The following is a 22,760-nucleotide window of genomic DNA, read 5'->3' as shown; positions in this document are numbered from 1 at the left end:
CATGAAAAACAGCCTCACACCATTTTTACTCCTCCACCAAACTTTACAGTTGTCACTAAGCATTGTGGTAGGATTCGTTCTCCTGGCATCCGCCAAACCCAGATTCGTCCGTCGGACTAACAGATGGTGAAGCAAGATTCATCACAACAGAGAACGTGTATCTACTGCTTCAGAGTCCAATGGTGGCGAGCTTTATACCACTCCAGCCGACGCTTGGCATTGCGCATGGTGATCTTAGGCTTGTGTGCGGCTGCTTGGCCATGGAAAGACATTTCACAAACAGTTCTTGTGCTGATGTTGCTTTCCAGAGGCAGTTTGGAACTCTGTAGAAAGTGTTGCAACCGAGGACAGACGATTTTTACACGTTACTTGCTTCGGCACTCGGCAGTCCCGTTCTGTGAGCTTGTGTGGCCTACCACTTCGTGGCTGAGCCGTTGTTGCTCCTAGAAGTTTCCACTTCACAATACTAGCACTTACAGTTGACCGGGGCAACTCTAGCAGGACAGAAATTTGACAAACTGACTTGTTGGAAAGGTGGCATCCTATGATGGTGCCACGTTGAAAGTCACTGCACTCTTCCATATGGGCCATTCTACTGCCAATGTTTGTCAATGGAGATTGAATGTCTGTGGGCTCGATTTTTAGACACTTGTCACCAGGGAGTGGCTGAAATAGCCAAATCCACTAATTTAAATGGGTGTCCACATACTTTTGTATATACAGTGCCTTCAGAAAGTATTCAGAATATGTAAATAAGTTATTTCCAGTTTTTTATTTTCTAATACATTTGCAAACATTCTAAAAACCTGTTTTTGTTTTGTCATTATGGAGTATTGTGATGTCATTATGGGGTATTGTGATGTCATTATGGGGTATTGTGTGTAGATTGATGAGGGGAAAAAACTATTTAATCAATTTTAGAAAAAGGCTTGCAACGTAACAGAATGTGGAAAAGGTCAAGGGGTCTGAATACTTTCTGAATGCACCGTATAGTGTATGTGTATTAAAGAAAATCATTTTTTGAGGGGCAAAATGTTATATACAGTATCAGCTTCACTCTCAGTGAAGTACGTAGTACTGCTAGGATATAAAGTTAATTTCTTTGCCATATGTCTTGCAGTATTACTTGAGTGCCTTGTTGCGAACAGGTGGCATGCTTTGTGTTTTTGACGATCAGGGTTGTTTTGTCCTCTATGGTGACGATCAGGGTTGATCAGGGTTGTTTTGTCCTCTATGGTGACGATCAGGGTTGTTTTGTCCTCTATGGTGACGATCGGGGTTGTTTTGTCCTCTATGGTGACGATCAGGGTTGTTTTGTCCTCTATAGTGACGATCAGAGTTGATCAGGGTTGTTTTGCGCTCTATGGTGACGATCAGAGTTGATCAGGGTTGTTTTGTCCTCTATAGTGACGATCAGAGTTGATCAGGGTTGTTTTGTGCTCTATGGTGGCGATCAGGGTTGTTTTGTCCTCTATGGTGACGATCAGGGTTGTTTTGTCCACTATAGTGACGATCAGAGTTGATCAGGGTTGTTTTGTCCTCTATAGTGACGATCAGAGTTGATCAGGGTTGTTTTGTGCTCTATGGTGACGATCAGAGTTGTTTTGTCCTCTATAGTGACGATCAGAGTTGATCAGGGTTGTTTTGTGCTCTATGGTGGCGATCAGGGATGTTTTGTCCTCTATGGTGGCGATCAGGGTTGTTTTGTGCTCTATGGTGACGATCAGAGTTGTTTTGTCCTCTATAGTGACGATCAGAGTTGATCAGGGTTGTTTTGTGCTCTATGGTGGCGATCAGGGTTGTTTTGTCCACTATAGTGACGATCAGAGTAGATCAGGGTTGTTTTGTCCTCTATAGTGACAATCAGAGTAGATCAGGGTTGTTTTGTCCTCTATAGTGACGATCAGAGTAGATCAGGGTTGTTTTGTCCTCTATAGTGACGATCAGAGTTGATCAGGGTTGTTTTGCGCTCTATGGTGACGATCAGAGTTGATCAGGGTTGTTTTGTCCTCTATAGTGACGATCAGAGTTGATCAGGGTTGTTTTGTGCTCTATGGTGGCGATCAGGGTTGTTTTGTCCACTATAGTGACGATCAGGGTTGTTTTGTCCTCTATAGTGACGATCAGAGTTGATCAGGGTTGTTTTGTCCTCTATAGTGATGATCAGAGTTGATCAGGGTTGTTTTGTGCTCTATGGTGGCGATCAGGTTGTTTTGGGCTCTATGGTGGCGATCAGGGTTGTTTTGTCCTCTATAGTGACGATCAGGGTTGTTTTGTCCTCTATAGTGACGATCAGAGTTGATCAGGGTTGTTTTGTGCTCTATAGTGACGATCAGAGTTGACCAGGGTTGTTTTGTCCTCTATGGTGACGATCAGAGTTGATCAGGGTTGTTTTGTGCTCTATGGTGACGATCAGAGTTGATCAGGGTTGTTTTGTGCTCTATGGTGGCGATCAGGGTTGTTTTGTGCTCTATAGTGACGATCAGAGTTGATCAGGGTTGTTTTGTGCTCTATGGTGGCGATCAGGGTTGTTTTGTCCTCTATAGTGACGATCAGAGTTGATCAGGGTTGTTTTGTCCTCTATGGTGGCGATCAGGGTTGTTTTGGGCTCTATGGTGGCGATCAGGGTTGTTTTGTCCTCTATAGTGACGATCAGGGTTGTTTTGTCCTCTATAGTGATGATCAGAGTTGATCAGGGTTGTTTTGTGCTCTATGGTGACGATCAGAGTTGATCAGGGTTGTTTTGTCCTCTATAGTGATGATCAGAGTTGATCAGGGTTGTTTTGTGCTCTATGGTGACGATCAGAGTTGATCAGGGTTGTTTTGTGCTCTATGGTGACGATCAGAGTTGATCAGGGTTGTTTTGTGCTCTATGGTGGCGATCAGGGTTGTTTTGTGCTCTATAGTGACGATCAGAGTTGTTTTGTCCTCTATAGTGACGATCAGAGTTGATCAGGGTTGTTTTGTGCTCTATAGTGACGATCAGGGTTGTTTTGTCCTCTATAGTGACGATCAGAGTTGATCAGGGTTGTTTTGTGCTCTATGGTGGCGATCAGGGTTGTTTTGTCCTCTATAGTGACGATCAGAGTTGATCAGGGTTGTTTTGTGCTCTATGGTGGCGATCAGGGTTGTTTTGTCCTCTATAGTGACGATCAGAGTTGATCAGGGTTGTTTTGTCCTCTATAGTGACGATCAGAGTTGATCAGGGTTGTTTTGCGCTCTATGGTGAAGATCAGGGTTGTTTTGTCCTCTATAGTGACGATCAGAGTTGATCAGGGTTGTTTTGTGCTCTATGGTGGCGATCAGGGTTGTTTTGTCCTCTATAGTGATTATCAGGGTTGTTTTGTCCTCTATAGTGACAATCAGAGTTGATCAGGGTTGTTTTGTCCACTATAGTGACGATCAGAGTTGATCAGGGTTGTTTTGTCCACTATAGTGACGATCAGAGTTGTTTTGTCCTCTATAGTGACGATCAGAGTTGATCAGGGGTTGTTTTGTGCTCTATGGTGGCGATCAGGGTTGTTTTGTCCTCTATAGTGATTATCAGGGTTGTTTTGTCCTCTATAGTGACAATCAGAGTTGATCAGGGTTGTTTTGTCCACTATAGTGACGATCAGAGTTGATCAGGGTTGTTTTGTGCTCTATAGTGACGATCAGGGTTGTTTTGTCCTCTATAGTGACGATCAGAGTTGATCAGGGTTGTTTTGTGCTCTATGGTGGCGATCAGGGTTGTTTTGTCCTCTATAGTGACGATCAGAGTTGATCAGGGTTGTTTTGTGCTCTATGGTGGCGATCAGGGTTGTTTTGTCCTCTATAGTGACGATCAGAGTTGATCAGGGTTGTTTTGTCCTCTATAGTGATGATCAGAGTTGATCAGGGTTGTTTTGTGCTCTATGGTGACGATCAGAGTTGATCAGGGTTGTTTTGTCCTCTATAGTGACGATCAGAGTTGATCAGGGTTGTTTTGTGCTCTATAGTGACGATCAGAGTTGATCAGGGTTGTTTTGTCCTCTATGGTGACGATCAGAGTTGATCAGGGTTGTTTTGTGCTCTATGGTGGCGATCAGGGTTGTTTTGTCCTCTATAGTGACGATCAGAGTTGATCAGGGTTGTTTTGTGCTCTATGGTGGCGATCAGGGTTGTTTTGTCCTCTATAGTGACGATCAGAGTTGATCAGGGTTGTTTTGTCCTCTATGGTGGCGATCAGGGTTGTTTTGTCCTCTATAGTGACGATCAGAGTTGATCAGGGTTGTTTTGTCCTCTATAGTGATGATCAGAGTTGATCAGGGTTGTTTTGTGCTCTATGGTGGCGATCAGGGTTGTTTTGGGCTCTATGGTGGCAATCAGGGTTGTTTTGTCCACTATAGTGACGATCAGAGTTGATCAGGGTTGTTTTGTCCTCTATAGTGATGATCAGAGTTGATCAGGGTTGTTTTGTGCTCTATGGTGGCGATCAGGGTTGTTTTGGGCTCTATGGTGGCGATCAGGGTTGTTTTGTCCACTATAGTGACGATCAGAGTAGATCAGGGTTGTTTTGTCCTCTATAGTGACGATCAGAGTTGATCAGGGTTGTTTTGTGCTCTATGGTGGCGATCAGGGTTGTTTTGTCCTCTATAGTGATTATCAAGGTTGTTTTGTCCACTATAGTGACGATCAGAGTTGATCAGGGTTGTTTTGCGCTCTATGTTGAAGATCAGGGTTGTTTTGTCCTCTATAGTGACGATCAGAGTTGATCAGGGTTGTTTTGTGCTCTATGGTGGCGATCAGGGTTGTTTTGTCCTCTATAGTGATTATCAGGGTTGTTTTGTCCTCTATAGTGACAATCAGAGTTGATCAGGGTTGTTTTGTCCACTATAGTGACGATCAGAGTTGATCAGGGTTGTTTTGTCCTCTATAGTGACGATCAGGGTTGTTTTGTCCTCTATAGTGACGATCAGAGTTGTTTTGTCCACTATAGTGACGATCAGAGTTGATCAGGGTTGTTTTGTCCTCTATAGTGACGATCAGAGTTGATCAGGGTTGTTTTGTCCTCTATAGTGACGATCAGAGTTGTTTTGTCCACTATAGTGACGACCAGGGTTGTTTTGTGCTCTATAGTGACGATCAGAGTTGATCAGGGTTGTTTTGTGCTCTATGTGACGATCAGAGTTGATCAGGGTTGTTTTGTGCTCTATGGTGGCGATCAGGGTTGTTTTGTCCTCTATAGTGACGATCAGGGTTGTTTTGTCCACTATAGTGACGATCAGAGTTGATCAGGGTTGTTTTGTGCTCTATGGTGGCGATCAGGGTTGTTTTGTCCTCTATAGTGACGATCAGAGTTGATCAGGGTTGTTTTGTCCTCTATAGTGATGATCAGAGTTGATCAGGGTTGTTTTGTGCTCTATGGTGGCGATCAGGGTTGTTTTGTCCTCTATAGTGACGATCAGGGTTGTTTTGTCCACTATAGTGACGATCAGAGTTGATCAGGGTTGTTTTGTGCTCTATGGTGGCGATCAGGGTTGTTTTGTCCTCTATAGTGACGATCAGAGTTGATCAGGGTTGTTTTGTCCTCTATAGTGATGATCAGAGTTGATCAGGGTTGTTTTGTGCTCTATGGTGGCGATCAGGGTTGTTTTGTGCTCTATAGTGACGATCAGAGTTGATCAGGGTTGTTTTGTCCACTATAGTGATTATCAGGGTTGTTTTGTCCTCTATAGTGACGATCAGAGTTGATCAGGGTTGTTTTGTCCACTATAGTGACGATCAGAGTTGATCAGGGTTGTTTTGTCCTCTATAGTGACGATCAGGGTTGTTTTGTCCTCTATGGTGACGACCAGGGTTGTTTTGTGCTCTATAGTGACGATCAGAGTTGATCAGGGTTGTTTTGTGCTCTATGGTGGCGATCAGGGTTGTTTTGTGCTCTATGGTGACGATCAGGGTTGTTTTGGCCTCTATGGTGACGATCAGGGTTGTTTTGTCCTCTATAGTGATGATCAGAGTTGATCAGGGTTGTTTTGTGCTCTATGGTGGCGATCAGGGTTGTTTTGTCCTCTATATTGACGATTAGGGTTGTTTTGTCCACTATAGTGACGATCAGAGTTGATCAGGGTTGTTTTGTGCTCTATGGTGGCGATCAGGGTTGTTTTGTCCTCTATAGTGACGATCAGAGTTGATCAGGGTTGTTTTGTCCTCTATAGTGATGATCAGAGTTGATCAGGGTTGTTTTGTGCTCTATGGTGGCGATCAGGGTTGTTTTGTGCTCTATAGTGACGATCAGAGTTGATCAGGGTTGTTTTGTCCACTATAGTGATTATCAGGGTTGTTTTGTCCTCTATAGTGACGATCAGAGTTGATCAGGGTTGTTTTGTCCACTATAGTGACGATCAGAGTTGATCAGGGTTGTTTTGTCCTCTATAGTGACGATCAGGGTTGTTTTGTCCTCTATGGTGACGACCAGGGTTGTTTTGTGCTCTATAGTGACGATCAGAGTTGATCAGGGTTGTTTTGTGCTCTATGGTGGCGATCAGGGTTGTTTTGTGCTCTATGGTGACGATCAGGGTTGTTTTGGCCTCTATGGTGACGATCAGGGTTGTTTTGGCCTCTATGGTGACGACCAGGGTTGTTTTGGCCTCTATGGTGACGACCAGGGTTGTTTTGTCCTCTATGGTGACGACTAGGGTTGATCAGGGTTGTTTTGGCCTCTATGGTGACGACCAGGGTTGTTTTGGCCTCTATGGTGACGACCAGGGTTGTTTTGGCCTCTATGGTGACGACCAGGGTTGATCAGGGTTGTTTTGGCCTCTATGGTGACGACCAGGGTTGTTTTGGCCTCTACAGTGACGACCAGGATTGTTTTGCCCATAGAAGTAGAAAGACTAGATAATGACTAGATTATATTTCTTAGTTGTTTCCCCGGTTGGCTAATCCTAGTTGATGTTCACTATGACTTAACCTAGTTAAATAAAATTTAAATAAAAAAAGTAATGAGTGACAACAGAGACAGTGATAGGGAGTTGTTCCACTGTCACGTGATGTGTCCACTGTGAATACTACAGTCTGTAATTAACACTTGGAATAATTAACCACATGCCGTGCTTCAAGCTCTGTCAAACCTTGCCCTACTTCAATGTGAAACTGAATCACATCTGAATCTGAATCAAACAGAAATCTGAATCTGAACCACACAGAATTCTGAATCTGAATCTAGCTAAATACTGTCATGTCTTGTTATGTCTGTTCCTGTCCTTTCTCTTCACTCTCTCTCTCTGCTGGTCTTTTTAGGTTACCTTCTCTGTCTCTCATTCTTCAGCTGTTCTTCATCTCCTCTAACTAGCTCATTCACTCTTTCACACCTGTTCTCTCTTCCCCCTCTGATTAGGTCTCTATTTCTTTCTCTGTTCCTGCTACTTTCAGGGTCTGATTCTTGTTTGTGTTTTTTGATGCCAGAAGCAAGCTGTTGTCTCGTTTGCTTCCACCTTGTCCTGTCCTGTCGGAGTCTGCCTGGCAGGTGCCACCTGCACTATACTAACGTTCTTTTTGTTCCGCTGACAACGTTGGAAGAGGATTTATGCCATTCCTGTTTTTCATTAAAGAACTCTGTTTTCTGTTAAAACCGCTTTGGGTCTTCACTCAAGTTCATAACAGAAGAATCAGACCAAGAATGGACCCAGCGGCTCCGGACCCTTTTCACTCCGCCGTCGAGATCCAGGGAGCGATGCTAGGCAGACACGAGGAGGAATTGTCTGCTGCTCGACATGCCGTTGAGACCCTGGCCGTCCAAGTCTCCGACCTCACAAGACAGGTTCACCAACTCCACCTCGATCCACCGCCCACTTCCAGGGTTTCCGAGTCTCCGGAGCCCAGGATCAACAACCCGCCGTGTTACTCTGGGGAGCCCACTGAGTGCCGCTCATTCCTCACTCAGTGTGATGTGGTGTTCTCTCTCCAGCCCAACACTTACTCCAGGAGCGCAGCCCGCATCGCCTACGTCATTTCTCTCCTTAGCGGACGGGCGCGTGAGTGGGGCACGGCAGTCTGGGAGGCGAGGGCTGAGTGTATTAACCAGTATCAAGACTTTAAGGAGGAGATGATACGGGTTTTTAACCGTTCTGTTTTTGGGGAGGAGGCTTCCAGGGCCCTGTCGTCCCTATGTCAGGGGAATCGATCCATAACGGATTATTCTATTGAGTTTCGCACTCTCGCTGCCTCAAGTGACTGGAACGAGCCGGCTTTGCTCGCTCGTTTTCTGGAGGGTCTCCTCGTCGAGGTTAAGGACGAGATCCTCTCCCGGGAGGTTCCTTCCAGTCTGGACTCCTTAATAGCTCTCGCTATTCGCATAGAGCGACGGTTTGATCTTCGTCGCCGAGCTCGAGGAAAGGAGCTCGCGTTCTCCGCTGCTCCCTCTCCACATCACTGCCACCTGCCGCATCACTGCCACCCTCCTCCGCCGGCTCGGATGCTGAGCCTATGCAGCTGGGGGGTATCCGCATCTCGGCCAAGGAGAAGGAACGGAGAATCACCAATCGCCTCTGTCTCTACTGCGGCTCCGCTGGTCATTTTGTCACCTCATGTCCAGTAAAAGCCAGAGCTCATCAGTAAGAGGAGGGCTACTGGTGAGCGCAACTACTCAGGCCTCTCCTTCTGGATCACGCACTACTTTTCCGGTCCATCTCCGCTGGCCCGGTTCATCTGCTTCCTGCAGTGCCTTGATAGACTCTGGGGCGGAGGGCTGTTTTATGGACGAGACCTGGGCTCGGGAACATGACATTCCTCTCAGACAGTTAGGGAGCCCACGGCCTTGTTCGCTTTTGATGGTAGTTCTCTCCCCAAGATTCAGCGTGAGACGCTGCCTTTAACCCTCACTGTCTCTGGTAATCATAGCGAAACCATTTCTTTTTTAATTTTTCGTTCACCTTTTACACCTGTTGTTTTGGGTCATCCCTGGCTAGTGCGCCATAACCCTTCTATTAATTGGTCTAGTAATACTATCCTATCCTGGAATGTTTCTTGTCATGTAACCTGTTTAATGTCTGCTATCCCTCCTGTTTCCTCTGTCTCTACTTCACAGGAGGAGCCTGGCGATTTGACAGGGGTGCCGGAGGAGTATCACGATCTGCGCACGGTGTTCAGTCGTTCCAAGGCCACTTCTCTCCCTCCACACCGGTCGTATGACTGTAGTATTGATCTCCTTCCGGGAACTACTCCCCCCGGGGTAGATTATACTCTCTGTCGGCTCCCGAACGTAAGGCTCTCGAGGATTATTTGTCGGTTTCGCTCAACGCCGGTACCATTGTCTCCTCCTCCTCTCCCGCCGGAGCGGGGTTTTTTTTTGTTCAGAAGAAGGACGGGTCCCTGCGCCCATGCGTGGATTATCGAGGGCTGAATGACATAACAGTTAAGAATCGTTATCCGCTTCCTCTTATGTCTTCAGCCTTCGAGATCCTGCAGGGAGCCAGGTTTTTCACCAAATTGGACCTTCGTAACGCCTACCATCTCGTGCGCATCAGGGAGGGGGACGAGTGGAAGACGGCGTTTAACACTCCGTTAGGGCACTTTGAATACCGGGTTCTTCCTTTCGGCCTCGTTAACGCTCCAGCTGTCTTTCAGGCACTAGTTAACGACGTCCTGAGAGACATGCTGAACATTTTTGTTTTCGTTTACATGGATGATATCCTGATTTTTCTCCGTCTCTCTCGATTCATGTTCAGCACGTGCGACGCGTCCTCCAGCGCCTTTTGGAGAACTGTCTTTATGTGAAGGCTGAGAAGTGCATTTTTCATGCCGCCTCTGTCCCTTTTCTCGGTTCCGTTATTTCCGCTGAGGGCATTAAGATGGATCCCGCTAAGGTCCAGGCTGTCATTGATTGGCCCGTTCCTAAGTCACGCGTCGAGCTGCAGCGCTTTCTGGGCTTCGCTAATTTCTATCGTCGTTTCATCCGTAATTTCGGTCAGGTGGCAGCTCCCCTCACAGCCCTTACTTCTGTTAAGACGTGCTTTAAGTGGTCCGTTTCCGCCCAGGGAGCTTTTGATCTTCTTAAGAATCGTTTTACATCCGCTCCTATTCTTGTTACACCTGACATCTCTAGCCAGTTTGTTGTTGAGGTTGACGCGTCAGAGGTGGGCGTGGGAGCCATTCTTTCTCAGCGCTCTCTCTCTGACGGCAAGGTCCATCCTTGCGCGTTTTTCTCTCATCGCTTATCGCCGTCAGAACGTAACTATGATGTTGGTAATCGCGAACTGCTCGCCATCCGCTTAGCCCTAGGCGAATGGCGACAGTGGTTGGAGGGGCGACCGTTCCTTTTGTCGTTTGGACTGACCATAGGAACCTTGAGTACATCCGTTCAGCCAAACGACTTAATGCGCGTCAGGCTCGTTGGGCTCTGTTTTTCGCTCGTTTCGAGTTTGTTATTTCTTATCGTCCGGGCTCAAAAAACACCAAGCCTGATGCTTTATCTCGTCTCTTCAGTTCTTCTGAGGTCTCCACCGACCCCGAGGGGATTCTCCCTGACGGGCGTGTTGTCGAGTTGACTGTCTGGGAATTGAGAGGCAGGTAAAGCAAGCACTCGCTCACACTCCGTCGCCGCGAGCTTGTCCTAGGAACCTTCTGTTCGTTCCCGTTCCTACTCGTCCGGCCGTTCTTCAGTGGGCCCACTCTGCCAAGTTAGCCGGCCACCCCGGCGTTCGGGGTACGCTCGCTTCCATTCGCCAGCGTTTCTGGTGGCCCACTCGGGAACGTGACGCGTCGATTTGTCGCCGCTTGTTCGGTCTGCGCGCAGACTAAATCTGGGAACTCTCCTCCTGCCGGCCGTCTCAGACCGCTTCCCATTCCCTCTCGACCGTGGTCTCACATCGCTTTAGATTTTATCACCGGACTGCCTTCATCAGCGGGGAAGACAGTTATTCTTACGGTTGTCGATAGATTCTCTAAGGCGGCTCATTTCATTCCTCTCGATAAGCTCCCTTCTGCTAAGGAGACGGCTCAGATCATTATCGAGAATGTTTTCCGAATTCATGGCCTTCCGTCTGACGTCGTTTCCGACAGAGGCCCGCAGTTCACGTCTCAATTTTGGAGGGAGTTTTGCCGTTTGATTGGGGCTTCCGTCAGTCTCTCGTCCGGCTTTCATCCCCAGTCTAACGGTCAAGCCGAACGGGCCAATCAGACTGTTGGTCGCATTTTACGCAGTCTTTCTTTTCGTAACCCTGCGTCTTGGTCAGAACAGCTCCCCTGGGCAGAGTACGCCCACAACTCCGCTTCCTCGTCTGCTACCGGTCTATCCCCTTTTCAGTGTAGCCTCGGGTACCAGCCTCCGCTGTTCTCATCTCAGCTCGCCGAGTCCTGCGTCCCCTCCGCTCAGGCTTTTGTCCAGCGTTGCGAGCGCACCTGGAAGGGGGTCAGGTCGGCACTTTGCCGTAATAGGGCGCAGACTGTGAGGGCCGCTAATAAGCGTAGGACCAAGAGTCCTAGATATTGTTGCGGTCAGAGAGTATGGCTCTCCACTCAGAACCTTCCCCTTAAGACAGCTTCTCGCAAGTTGGCCCCGCGGTTCATTGGTCCGTTCCGTATTTCCCAGGTCATTAATCCTGTCGCAGTGCGACTTCTTCTCCCGCGCTATCTTCGTCGCGTTCACCCGGTCTTCCATGTCTCCTGTGTTAAGCCCGTTCTTCGCGCCCCCGCTCGTCCCTCCCCCCATCCTTGTCGAGGCGCACCCATCTACAGGGTTCGTAAGATTTTGGACATGCGCCCTCGGGGCCGTGGTCATCAGTACCTAGTGGATTGGGAGGGGTACGGTCCTGAGGAGAGGAGTTGGGTTCCCTCTCGGGACGTGCTGGACCGTTCGCTGATCGATGATTTCCTCCGTTGCCGCCAGGTTTCCTCCTCGAGTGCGCCAGGAGGCGCTCGGTGAGTGGGGGGGGGTACTGTCATGTCTTGTTATGTCTGTTCCTGTCCTTTCTCTTCACTCTCTCTCTCTGCTGGTCTTTTTAGGTTACCTTCTCTGTCTCTCATTCTTCAGCTGTTCTTCATCTCCTCTAACTAGCTCATTCACTCTTTCACACCTGTTCTCTCTTCCCCCTCTGATTAGGTCTCTATTTCTTTCTCTGTTCCTGCTACTTTCAGGGTCTGATTCTTGTTTGTGTTTTTTGATGCCAGAAGCAAGCTGTCGTCTCGTTTGCTTCCACCTTGTCCTGTCCTGTCGGAGTCTGCCTGGCAGGTGCCACCTGCACTATACTAACGTTCTTTTTGTTCCGCTGACAACGTTGGAAGAGGATTTATGCCATTCCTGTTTTTCATTAAAGAACTCTGTTTTCTGTTAAAACCGCTTTTGGGTCTTCACTCAAGTTCATAACAAATACTGCCTATAATTAACAGTGATTTAGTCCTAGTCAATTACATTCTGTTCTCCATAAATAAAGCTCTGTCAAACTTCACTGCTGAGGTCCTGTCTTGCTCACACTGAAATGTATGGCTTATTGGCTTTCACAATTTAATATATAGCTTTCATGGAAACATGTGGCTCTCACACTGAAATGCATGGCAGCTCTGAATGGTTTCCGGTGGGGTCCGAGTAAAGAGTTATGTGAAACTCATTTTTAAAAATAAAACAAAAACTTGAGGATGAGATGCTACGGATTTGAGAAGTCAGCTACTTTTTAAATAATAATCACCAATCAACTTGTCGTCCGTGTCTACCACACAACAAGAGCCAGTCAGGCATAACCAATCAATCAACAACTCCAATCTGAACGGCTACTCAATTAATAATCAACTCTATTTCTGATCTCAACGGTGTTGTGTAGTTCGGACCTGTAAATTCTCGTACTTCTAAAGTGGGTGATAACATCAGAGTGTTAACTTCATGTTGATTGGCCGTGTGCCCACCTTATCCTGTAATTGTATCAATCGCCATGTCGCACAGCTGCAGGAGCAGCACGACACACAGACTGCAGTATTTGGGTAGAGGGTTTCACCTGGCTGGTCTAAAGAGTGGGAAATATTAGATAATAGAAACCTTCTACTTGGAGCATTGTGATGCAGTTACAATACATGGTTAGACTTGTCATGTATAATCCTTTATAATGTCTTATAATCATCTAATACTCATCCTGACGATACCAGACATTTTCACTCAATTTAAAATGTTGATACTTTACAAGCCTTATCAATAGTATTATATGATTTCATACATACTTACAGCAAGTTATAATGCATTATAACAGCAGGCTTTACTTACAGCAAGTTATAATGCATTATAACAGCAGGCTTTACTTACAGCAAGTTATAATGCATTATAACAGCAGGCTTTACTTACAGCAAGTTATAATGCATTATAACAGCAGGCTTTACTTACAGCAAGTTATAATGCATTATAACAGCAGGCTTTACTTACAGCAAGTTATAATGCATTATAACAGCAGGCTTTACTTACAGCAAGTTATAATGCATTATAACAGCAGGCTTTACTTACAGCAAGTTATAATGCATTATAACAGCAGGCTTTACTTACAGCAAGTTATAATGCATTATAACAGCAGGCTTTACTTACAGCAAGTTATAATGCATTATAACAGCAGGCTTTACTTACAGCAAGTTATAATGCATTATAACAGCAGGCTTTACTTACAGCAAGTTATAATGCATTATAACAGCAGGCTTTACTTACAGCAAGTTATAATGCATTATAACAGCAGGCTCTACTTACAGCAAGTTATAATGCATTATAACAGCAGGCTTTACTTACAGCAAGTTATAATGCATTATAACAGCAGGCTCTACTTACAGCAAGTTATAATGCATTATAACAGCAGGCTTTACTTACAGCAAGTTATAATGCATTATAACAGCAGGCTTTACTTACAGCAAGTTATAATGCATTATAACAGCAGGCTTTAGCAGCAAGTTATAATGCATTATAACAGCAGGCTTTATTACAGCAAGTTATAATGCATTATAACAGCAGGCTTTACTTACAGCAAGTTATAATGCATTATAACAGCAGGCTTTACTTACAGCAAGTTATAATGCATTATAACAGCAGGCTCTACTTACAGCAAGTTATAATGCATTATAACAGCAGGCTTTACTTACAGCAAGTTATAATGCATTATAACAGCAGGCTTTACTTTCAGCAAGTTGTAATGCATTATAACAGCAGGCTTTACTTACAGCAAGTTATAATGCATTATAACAGCAGGCTTTACTTACAGCAAGTTATAATGCATTATAACAGCAGGCTTTACTTACAGCAAGTTATAATGCATTATAACAGCAGGCTCTACTTACAGCAAATTATAATGCATTATAACAGCAGGCTCTACTTACAGCAAGTTATAATGCATTATAACAGCAAGCTTTACTTACAGCAAGTTATAATGCATTCTAACAGCAGGCTTTACTTACAGCAAGTTATAATGCATTATAACAGCAGGCTTTATTACAGCAAGTTATAATGCATCATAACAGCAGGCTTTACTTTCAGCAAGTTATAATGCATTATACCAGCAGGCTTTACTTACAGCAAGTTATAATGCATTATAACAGCAGGCTTTATTACAGCAAGTTATAATGCATTATAACAGCAGGCTTTATTACAGCAAGTTATAATGCATTATAACAGCAGGCTTTACTTTCAGCAAGTTATAATGCATTATACCAGCAGGCTTTACTTACAGCAAGTTATAATGCATTATAACAGCAGGCTTTATTACAGCAAGTTATAATGCATTATAACAGCAGGCTTTACTTACAGCAAGTTATAATGCATTATAACAGCAGGCTTTACTTACAGCAAGTTATAATGCATTATAACAGCAGGCTTTACTTACAGCAAGTTATAATGCATTATAACAGCAGGCTTTATTACAGCAAGTTATAATGCATTATAACAGCAGGCTTTATTACAGCAAGTTATAATGCATTATAACAGCAGGCTTTATTACAGCAAGTTATAATGCATTATAACAGCAGGCTTTACTTGCAGCAAGTTATAATGCATTATACCAGCAGGCTTTATTACAGCAAGTTATAATGCATTATAACAGCAGGCTTTACTTACAGCAAGTTATAATGCATTATAACAGCAGGCTTTACTTACAGCAAGTTATAATGCATTATAACAGCAGGCTTTATTACAGCAAGTTATAATGCATTATAACAGCAGGCTTTACTTTCAGCAAGTTATAATGCATTATAACAGCAGGCTTTATTACAGCAAGTTATAATGCACTATAACAGCGGGCTTTACTTACAGCAACTTATAATGCATTATAACAGCAGGCTCTACTTACAGCAAGTTATAATGCATTATAACAGCAGGCTTTACTTTCAGCAAGTTATAATGCATTATAACAGCAGGCTCTACTTACAGCAAGTTATAATGCATTATAACAGCAGGCTTTACTTACAGCAAGTTATAATGCATTATAACAGCAGGCTTTACTTACAGCAAGTTATAATGCATTATAACAGCAGGCTTTACTTTCAGCAAGTTATAATGCATTATAACAGCAGGCTTTATTACAGCAAGTTATAATGCATTATAACAGCAGGCTTTATTACAGCAAGTTATAATGCATTATAACAGCAGGCTTTACTTACAGCAAGTTATAATGCATTATACCAGCTGGCTTTACTTACAGCAAGTTATCATGCATTATAACAGCAGGCTTTACTTACAGCAAGTTATAATGCATTATAACAGCAGGCTTTACTTACAGCAAGTTATAATGCATTATACCAGCAGGCTTTACTTACAAGTAAATTCCCAATCTGGCCCTCAAACCATCACGGTCACCTAATAATCCCCAGTTTACAATTGGCTCAATAATCCCCCATCCTCTCACCTGTAACTATTCCCCAGGTCGTTGCTGAAAATGAGAATGTGTTCTCAGTCACCTTACCTGGTAAAATAACGGATAAATAAATAAAAATAAATAAAATGGTTATAATGCTTCAAATAAAATGTTATCAAAATGTCTTAGGGTGCAAACTCGTTTCACTATCACCACCATCGAGGACCATAGGACCAGGCCAGATGGAAGCCTGCCCGGAATCACAAGTCCAAGAACCTCATCTCTCCAACCGTGGAGCAGAAAACTGTGTACCATGTCAGTCTGGAGGTCTGCCATCAGATACTGCCAACTGCTGCTGGCGCTAAAGATCTGCTTTTACTCAACATGCTGACCTGACCTATTTAACCAACACTACCTGCCAATATCCACCCAGCCAGGTATTCTAACCAACACTACCTGCCAATATCCACCCAGCCAGGTATTCTAATCAACCACCAGAACCACCCAGCCAGGTATTTTAACCAACTCTACCTGCCAATATCCACCCAGCCAGGTATTCTAACCAACACTACCTGCCAATATCCACCCAGCCAGGTATTCTAACCAACCACCAGAACCACCCAGCCAGGTATTTTAACCAACTCTACCTGCCAATATCCACCCAGCCAGGTATTCTAACCAACACTACCTGCCAATATCCACCCAGCCAGGTATTCTAACCAACACTACCTGCCAATATCCACCCAGCCAGGTATTCTAACCAACATTACCTGCCAATATCCACCCAGCCAGGTATTCTAACCAACACTACCTGCCAATATCCACCCAGCCAGGTATTCTAACCAACACTACCTGCCAATATCCACCCAGCCAGGTATTCTAATCAACCACCAGAACCACCCAGCCAGGTATTCTAATCAACCACCAAAACCACCCAGCCAGGTATTCTAATCAACACTACCTGCCAATATCCACCCAGCCAGGTATTCTAACCAACACTACCTGCCAATATCCACCCAGCCAGGTATTCTAATCAACACTACCTGCCAATATCCACCCAGCCAGGTATTCTAACCAACACTACCTGCCAATATCCACCCAGCCAGGTATTCTAATCAACACTACCTGCCAATATCCACCCAGCCAGGTATTCTAACCAACCACCAGAACCACCCAGCCAGGTATTCTAATCAACACTACCTGCCAATATCCACCCAGCCAGGTATTCTAACCAACACTACCTGCCAATATCCACCCAGCCAGGTATTCTAATCAACACTACCTGCCAATATCCACCCAGCCAGGTATTCTAACCAACACTACCTGCCAATATCCACCCAGCCAGGTATTCTAACCAACACTACCTGCCAATATCCACCCAGCAAGGTATTCTAATCAACCACAAGAACCACCCAGCCAGGTATTCTAATCAACACTACCTGCCAATATCCACCCAGCTAGGTATTCTAACCAACACTACCTGCCAATATCCACCCAGCCAGGTATTCTAACCAACACTACCTGCCAATATCCACCCAGCCAGGTATTCTAACCAACACTACCTGCCAATATCCACCCAGCCAGGTATTCTAACCAACACTACCTGCCAATATCCACCCAGCCAGGTATTCTAACCAACACTACCTGCCAATATCCACCCAGCCAGGTATTCTAATCAACCACAAGAACCACCCAGCCAGGTATTCTAACCAACCACCAGAACCACCCAGCCAGGTATTCTAACCAACACTACCTGCCAATATCCACCCAGCCAGGTATTCTAACCAACACTACCTGCCAATATCCACCCAGCCAGGTATTCTAATCAACACTACCTGCCAATATCAAACCCAGTCAGGTATTCTAATCAACACTACCTGCCAATATCCACCCAGCCAGGTATTCTAATCAACACTACCTGCCAATATCCACCCAGCCAGGTATTCTAACCAACACTACCTGCCAATATCCACCCAGCCAGGTATTCTAATCAACCACCAGAACCACCCAGCCAGGTATTCTAATCAACCACCAGAACCACCCAGCCAGGTATTCTAATCAACCACCAGAACCACCCAGCCAGGTATTCTAATCAACCACCAGAACCACCCAGCCAGGTATTCTAATCAACCACCAGAACCACCCAGCCAGGTACTCTAATCAACCACCAGAACCACCCAGCCAGGTATTCTAATCAACCAGCAGATCCACCCAGCCAGGTATTCTAATCAACCACCAGAACCACCCAGCCAGGTATTCTAATCAACACTAACTACCAATGTCAAACCCAGTCAGGTATTCTAATCAACCACCAGAACCACCCAGCCAGGTATTCTAACCAACACTAACTGCCAATATCAAACCCAGCCAGGTATTCTAACCAACACTAACTGCCAATATCCACCCAGCCAGGTATTCTAATCAACCACCAGAACCACCCAGCCAGGTATTCTAATCAACACTAACTACCAATGTCAAACCCAGTCAGGTATTCTAATCAACCACCAGAACCACCCAGCCAGGTATTCTAATCAACACTAACTACCAATGTCAAACCCAGTCAGGTATTCTAATCAACCACCAGAACCACCCAGCCAGGTATTCTAACCAACACTAACTGCCAATATCAAACCCGGCCAGGTATTCTAACCAACACTAACTACCAATATAAAACCCAGTCAGGTATTCTAACCAACACTAACTGTCCACTTCCCAGGTATTCTCTAACTGCCAACCTCCCAGGTATTCTCAAACTGACAACTTCCCAGGTATTCTCAAACTGCCAACTTCCCAGGTATTCTCAAACTGACAACTTCCCAGGTATTCTCTAACTGCCAACCTCCCAGGTATTCTCTAACTGCCAACCTCCCAGGTATTCTCTAACTGCCAACCTCCCAGGTATTCTCAAACAGCCAACCTCCCAGGTATTCTCAAACTGCCAACTTCCCAGGTATTCTCAAACTGCCAACCTCCCAGGTATTCTCAAACTGCCAACCTCCCAGGTATTCTCAAACTGCCAACTTCCCAGGTATTCTCAAACTGTCCACATCCCACCCAGGTATTCCAGTCTCATGTCCATGAGTAGCCTGGTTGGTGCTGTATTGCCAACTCCTATGGCCATTGTCACACTCACTAAGACAGCACAGACAGTTCTGTCCCCAGGCTAGTCCAAGAGGATTCATAGACCTTGTTTAACCAAACTAAATGCCAACATAAATACCCACATCCCAGGTAAGCTAACCTCATGTTCAGGAGGTTCTTGGTACAAAGACATATAGCACCTTTTCACACTATTGTCACAAAACCTGAACCATAGGCAGACCGTGCTGTCTTTGATATTTTATTTTCTCATCGTCCTTTCCAGCACTGTTCCAAGAACCATGGTGGATGTTTAAACAGGCCAGTGCAGTACAGCTCAGCTGGACACGGTTTGGGTCGGCTTAGTAAGAGAAGGTTATAATACTCGTGGTGAGATTACACTCGTCTTTCTCTGTTTTTTTGTTGTTGACATCATCTGTGTCCCTGACGGTTCCCTATTCAGTGTCCTACTTTTGATCAGAGTCCCATGGACCACAATCTAGGGGTGAAAATAGGCTAGTAGTTACGATCCATTGGTCAACATTTATACCTTCCATCTGAATGTTACAGTAGCATTCTCCTGCTGTAGAGCTCCCTGATGAGTCCCTGGGGAGTAGACTAGCCTACCATCTCAAGGTCACTCTCACACAGACCCCTCCACATCACATGGCTGGAAGTCCTCTATCAATCTCCATCTCTATAAATCTCTCATTCATCATTAACTGCATATCCATCATTAGGCTTAAAATCAATTGGAAAGGAAAATAGACATTATGGACAGTAGAGAAATATCTATCTTACTCACCCTTGCATATTTAGAAGAGTAGGGGTCTTCAAACAGAGCCCACATGCGTTTCTGCCAACGACCCCACAGCCCCCTCGCCTTAATGTCGGTAGAGTCCCCCTGCGCCAGTCTCCTCGTCATCTCATCTGCCTCATCGCCAACCACATCCCCGGGTCGGTCCGACCTCCGGGTCCTGATCATCATTACTGGTTAGGTCGAGCAGGGCACCCCCGCCGAAACTATCGAGCGCTTCCTCCGCCTCCCGATGCTGGCTATAGGTCATCCAGCAGCAAGGCTCCACGTCCGTCTCATCGATGCCCCAGAATGCCAATTCCTCCTCGTAAAGAGGCCCGCAGACATCGGCAGGGCAGTGTAGTTTACCGGTCCGGTAATAGTTAAGGATATGGGCGAAAACGGCAGGATGGCGGTCGAAAAAGAATTCCTCATGTTTGTCGTCCCAGTCAAAGTGACTAGGCGCGTCGGGTTCGGCCAGACAGGATAAGCGGGTGCCGGGCAGGGTACGTAGGGTACCGCGGTATGTCTGGTGCTTGGTCCCTCCCACGTTTATCACAATGCGATCCTTTTCGTCGCTCAAGCCCATTGCGTCCCTTAGGCATGTCTCCAATAAGTCCCCAGCATCACAGCGGACGCTCTATGAGCACCGCACGCCACAGTGGGAGGGGGGGAAACGCGTGCAACACATGCACAACCGGGGTTACCAGGGGAAGAAGAGGGAAGAGATACGGCTAGGCTGCTGCTGGTTGCAGGCTATATATATATCCTAAATAATAAGTGCAGGCCTATAGGACTAATCAGCACATATTCCTACTGATGATGCCGGACGCCCCAATGTTTCCACAACCTGTCATGAAAATCAACCCACAAGACCTACCGGAGGGAAAACATTTAAATCCAAAAATGATAGCAAGTGTAGCCAATGGCATGCCATTAACAATGGATGGTGGTTTAAATCCACAACAATGGATGGTGGTTTAAATCCAAAAGGTGAAGAAGATAAAAATGGGTGTTGCTCATTCTTTCTAATCCGAATCCAACACAAAGACTCTCTTCCTGTTGTGGTGGTTTTGGTAGAACCTGTGAATGATATTCATAGACAGCAAGGTGACTGCGGGTGTGGTGCTGAAAGGACAGCACCGGTCTCTCTCTCTCCCCTTCTCTCTCTCTCTCTCTCTCTCTCTCTCTCTCTCTCTCTCTCTCTCTCTCTCTCTCTCTCTCTCTCTCTCTCTCCCCCTCTCTTTCTCTTTCTCCCTCTCTCTTTCTCTTTTTCTCTCTCTCTCTCTCTCTCTCTCTCTCTCTCTCTCTCTCTCCCTTCTCTCTCTCTCTCTGTCTCTGTCTCTCTCTCTGTCTCTGTGTCTCTCTCTCTATCTCGGAGACACTCTGCTTGCTATTTAGAATGGTATCCTTCCTCTCATGTATCTACTGTCGCTTACCTTCTCCCCCGAAAACGACACATTCAAATCAAGTTTTCCGTTGAAAGAAACAGTGAACAGCAACCGGTAGCTTTAGCCTACTAGGACTAGATCAGGCGCCACGCATTTTCCCATTCGCGCAGATGTCTGTGACTGTGTTTATCTTCGGCGGGGTACATTGTTATTTTCGTGTATGCATTTTTAGCGGATCAATGCCTGTGATTATCTCGTGTTCGAGACTGCAGGAGAGCGAGCAGCCCACTGTGACACCATATGAAGTATGAACACGGAAGGACAGGAGGCAGGAAGGTACGCGCACGTCCTCTGTGTTCTCTGACTGAGCAATGCTCGCGGTGATGATTCTCTTGAGAATCCTCCGAATTGACTCGAAGAAGAGACGCGGTTGTTCTGGAAACACAGTGGAAGAAGAAGAAGAAGAGGAAGAATGAGAATACGCGTGGAGAATGATATGGAGCATTCCCAGTCAGAACCATTGTTTGTTGAAACTGTCTTCTGAGTTCATGCATTCACTGATTGTTTGCCTCCATGCAGCCAGGCACCGCCACCCGCTCACCCCTCCCTTTTCCTTTCACTTCCTCCATGTCTTTGTACAGGACGTATAGCCTCAGTATTTTGGACCATATGCAGTTAAACAGCCTGACATAGTCAATCATTTTATGAGGGTATGACCCTGAAACCACTTGGCTAAATGCAAAAATCCATGCTATATTAAACACTGAAAATAATTCATCCATTTGAGAATTATTAGAGAGATACAGTACCATCAGATGAATGGAAACGTGCAATGTGTGGCCCCTCTTTATACAACGTGATTTCCTATGAACAAAGACACAGAAGGCCAGTGATGCCACAACAGTCTATACATTCAGTTCCCTCTCTCTCGTCACTATATGGTGGGAGTAAGTCATGATGGTGTTGTTATTGGCATTGCCAACAGAGAGCGGTGTTGCCCATGTACTGTAGTTCCCTGCATGTGCCTTTGTCCTCTTTGTGTCTCTGCAATGATCCAAATAGCATCCCAAATAGAACCCTTTTCCCTATTTAGTGGAACCCTATTCCCTAATTAATAGAACCCTATTCCCTATTTAGTGGAACCCTATTCCTTATTTAGTTGAACCCTATTCCCTATTTAGTGGAACCCTATTCCCTAATTAAGAGAACCCTATTCCATATTTTGTGGAACCTTGTTCCCTATTTAATAGAACCCCTTTCGCAATTGAATAAAACTATATTCCCTATTTAGTGGAACCCTGTTCTCTATTTAGTGGAACCCTATTCCCTATTTAATAAAACCAAATTCGCTATTGAATAGAACCACATTCCCCATTTAGTGGAACCCTATTCCCTCTTTAGTGGAACCCTATTCCCTATTTATTGGAACACTCTTCCCTATTTAGTGGAACCATATTCCCTATTAAATAGAGCCATATTCCTTATTAAATGGAATCCTATTCCCTATTTAATAGAACCCTATTCCCTATTTAATAAAACCCTATTCCCTATTTATTGGAACCCTATTCCCTATTTACTGGAACCCTATTCCTATTTAGTGAAACCCTATTCACTATTGAATAGAACCCTGTTACCTATTTAGTGGAACCATATTTCCTATTTAATGTAACCCTATTCCCTATTTAGTGGAACCCTATTCCCTATTTAGTGGAACCCTATTCCCTGTTTAAT

General features: G+C 45.2%; 1 pseudogene; it reads right to left on the bottom strand.

The window, feature by feature from the left end:
• The window catches only part of LOC135532168 (potassium voltage-gated channel subfamily C member 1-like), a 42,508-nt pseudogene extending 21,999 nt beyond the window's left edge, over positions 1-20,509 (bottom strand).
• Between the last annotated feature and the right edge of the window lie 2,251 nt (positions 20,510-22,760).

Source organism: Oncorhynchus masou, unplaced genomic scaffold, assembly GCF_036934945.1.
Source record: "Oncorhynchus masou masou isolate Uvic2021 unplaced genomic scaffold, UVic_Omas_1.1 unplaced_scaffold_1751, whole genome shotgun sequence".
In the NCBI taxonomy this organism is placed as follows: domain Eukaryota; kingdom Metazoa; phylum Chordata; class Actinopteri; order Salmoniformes; family Salmonidae; genus Oncorhynchus; species Oncorhynchus masou.
Note: the sequence above shows the minus strand (reverse complement) of the source record. Positions and strands in the feature narration are given on the sequence as shown.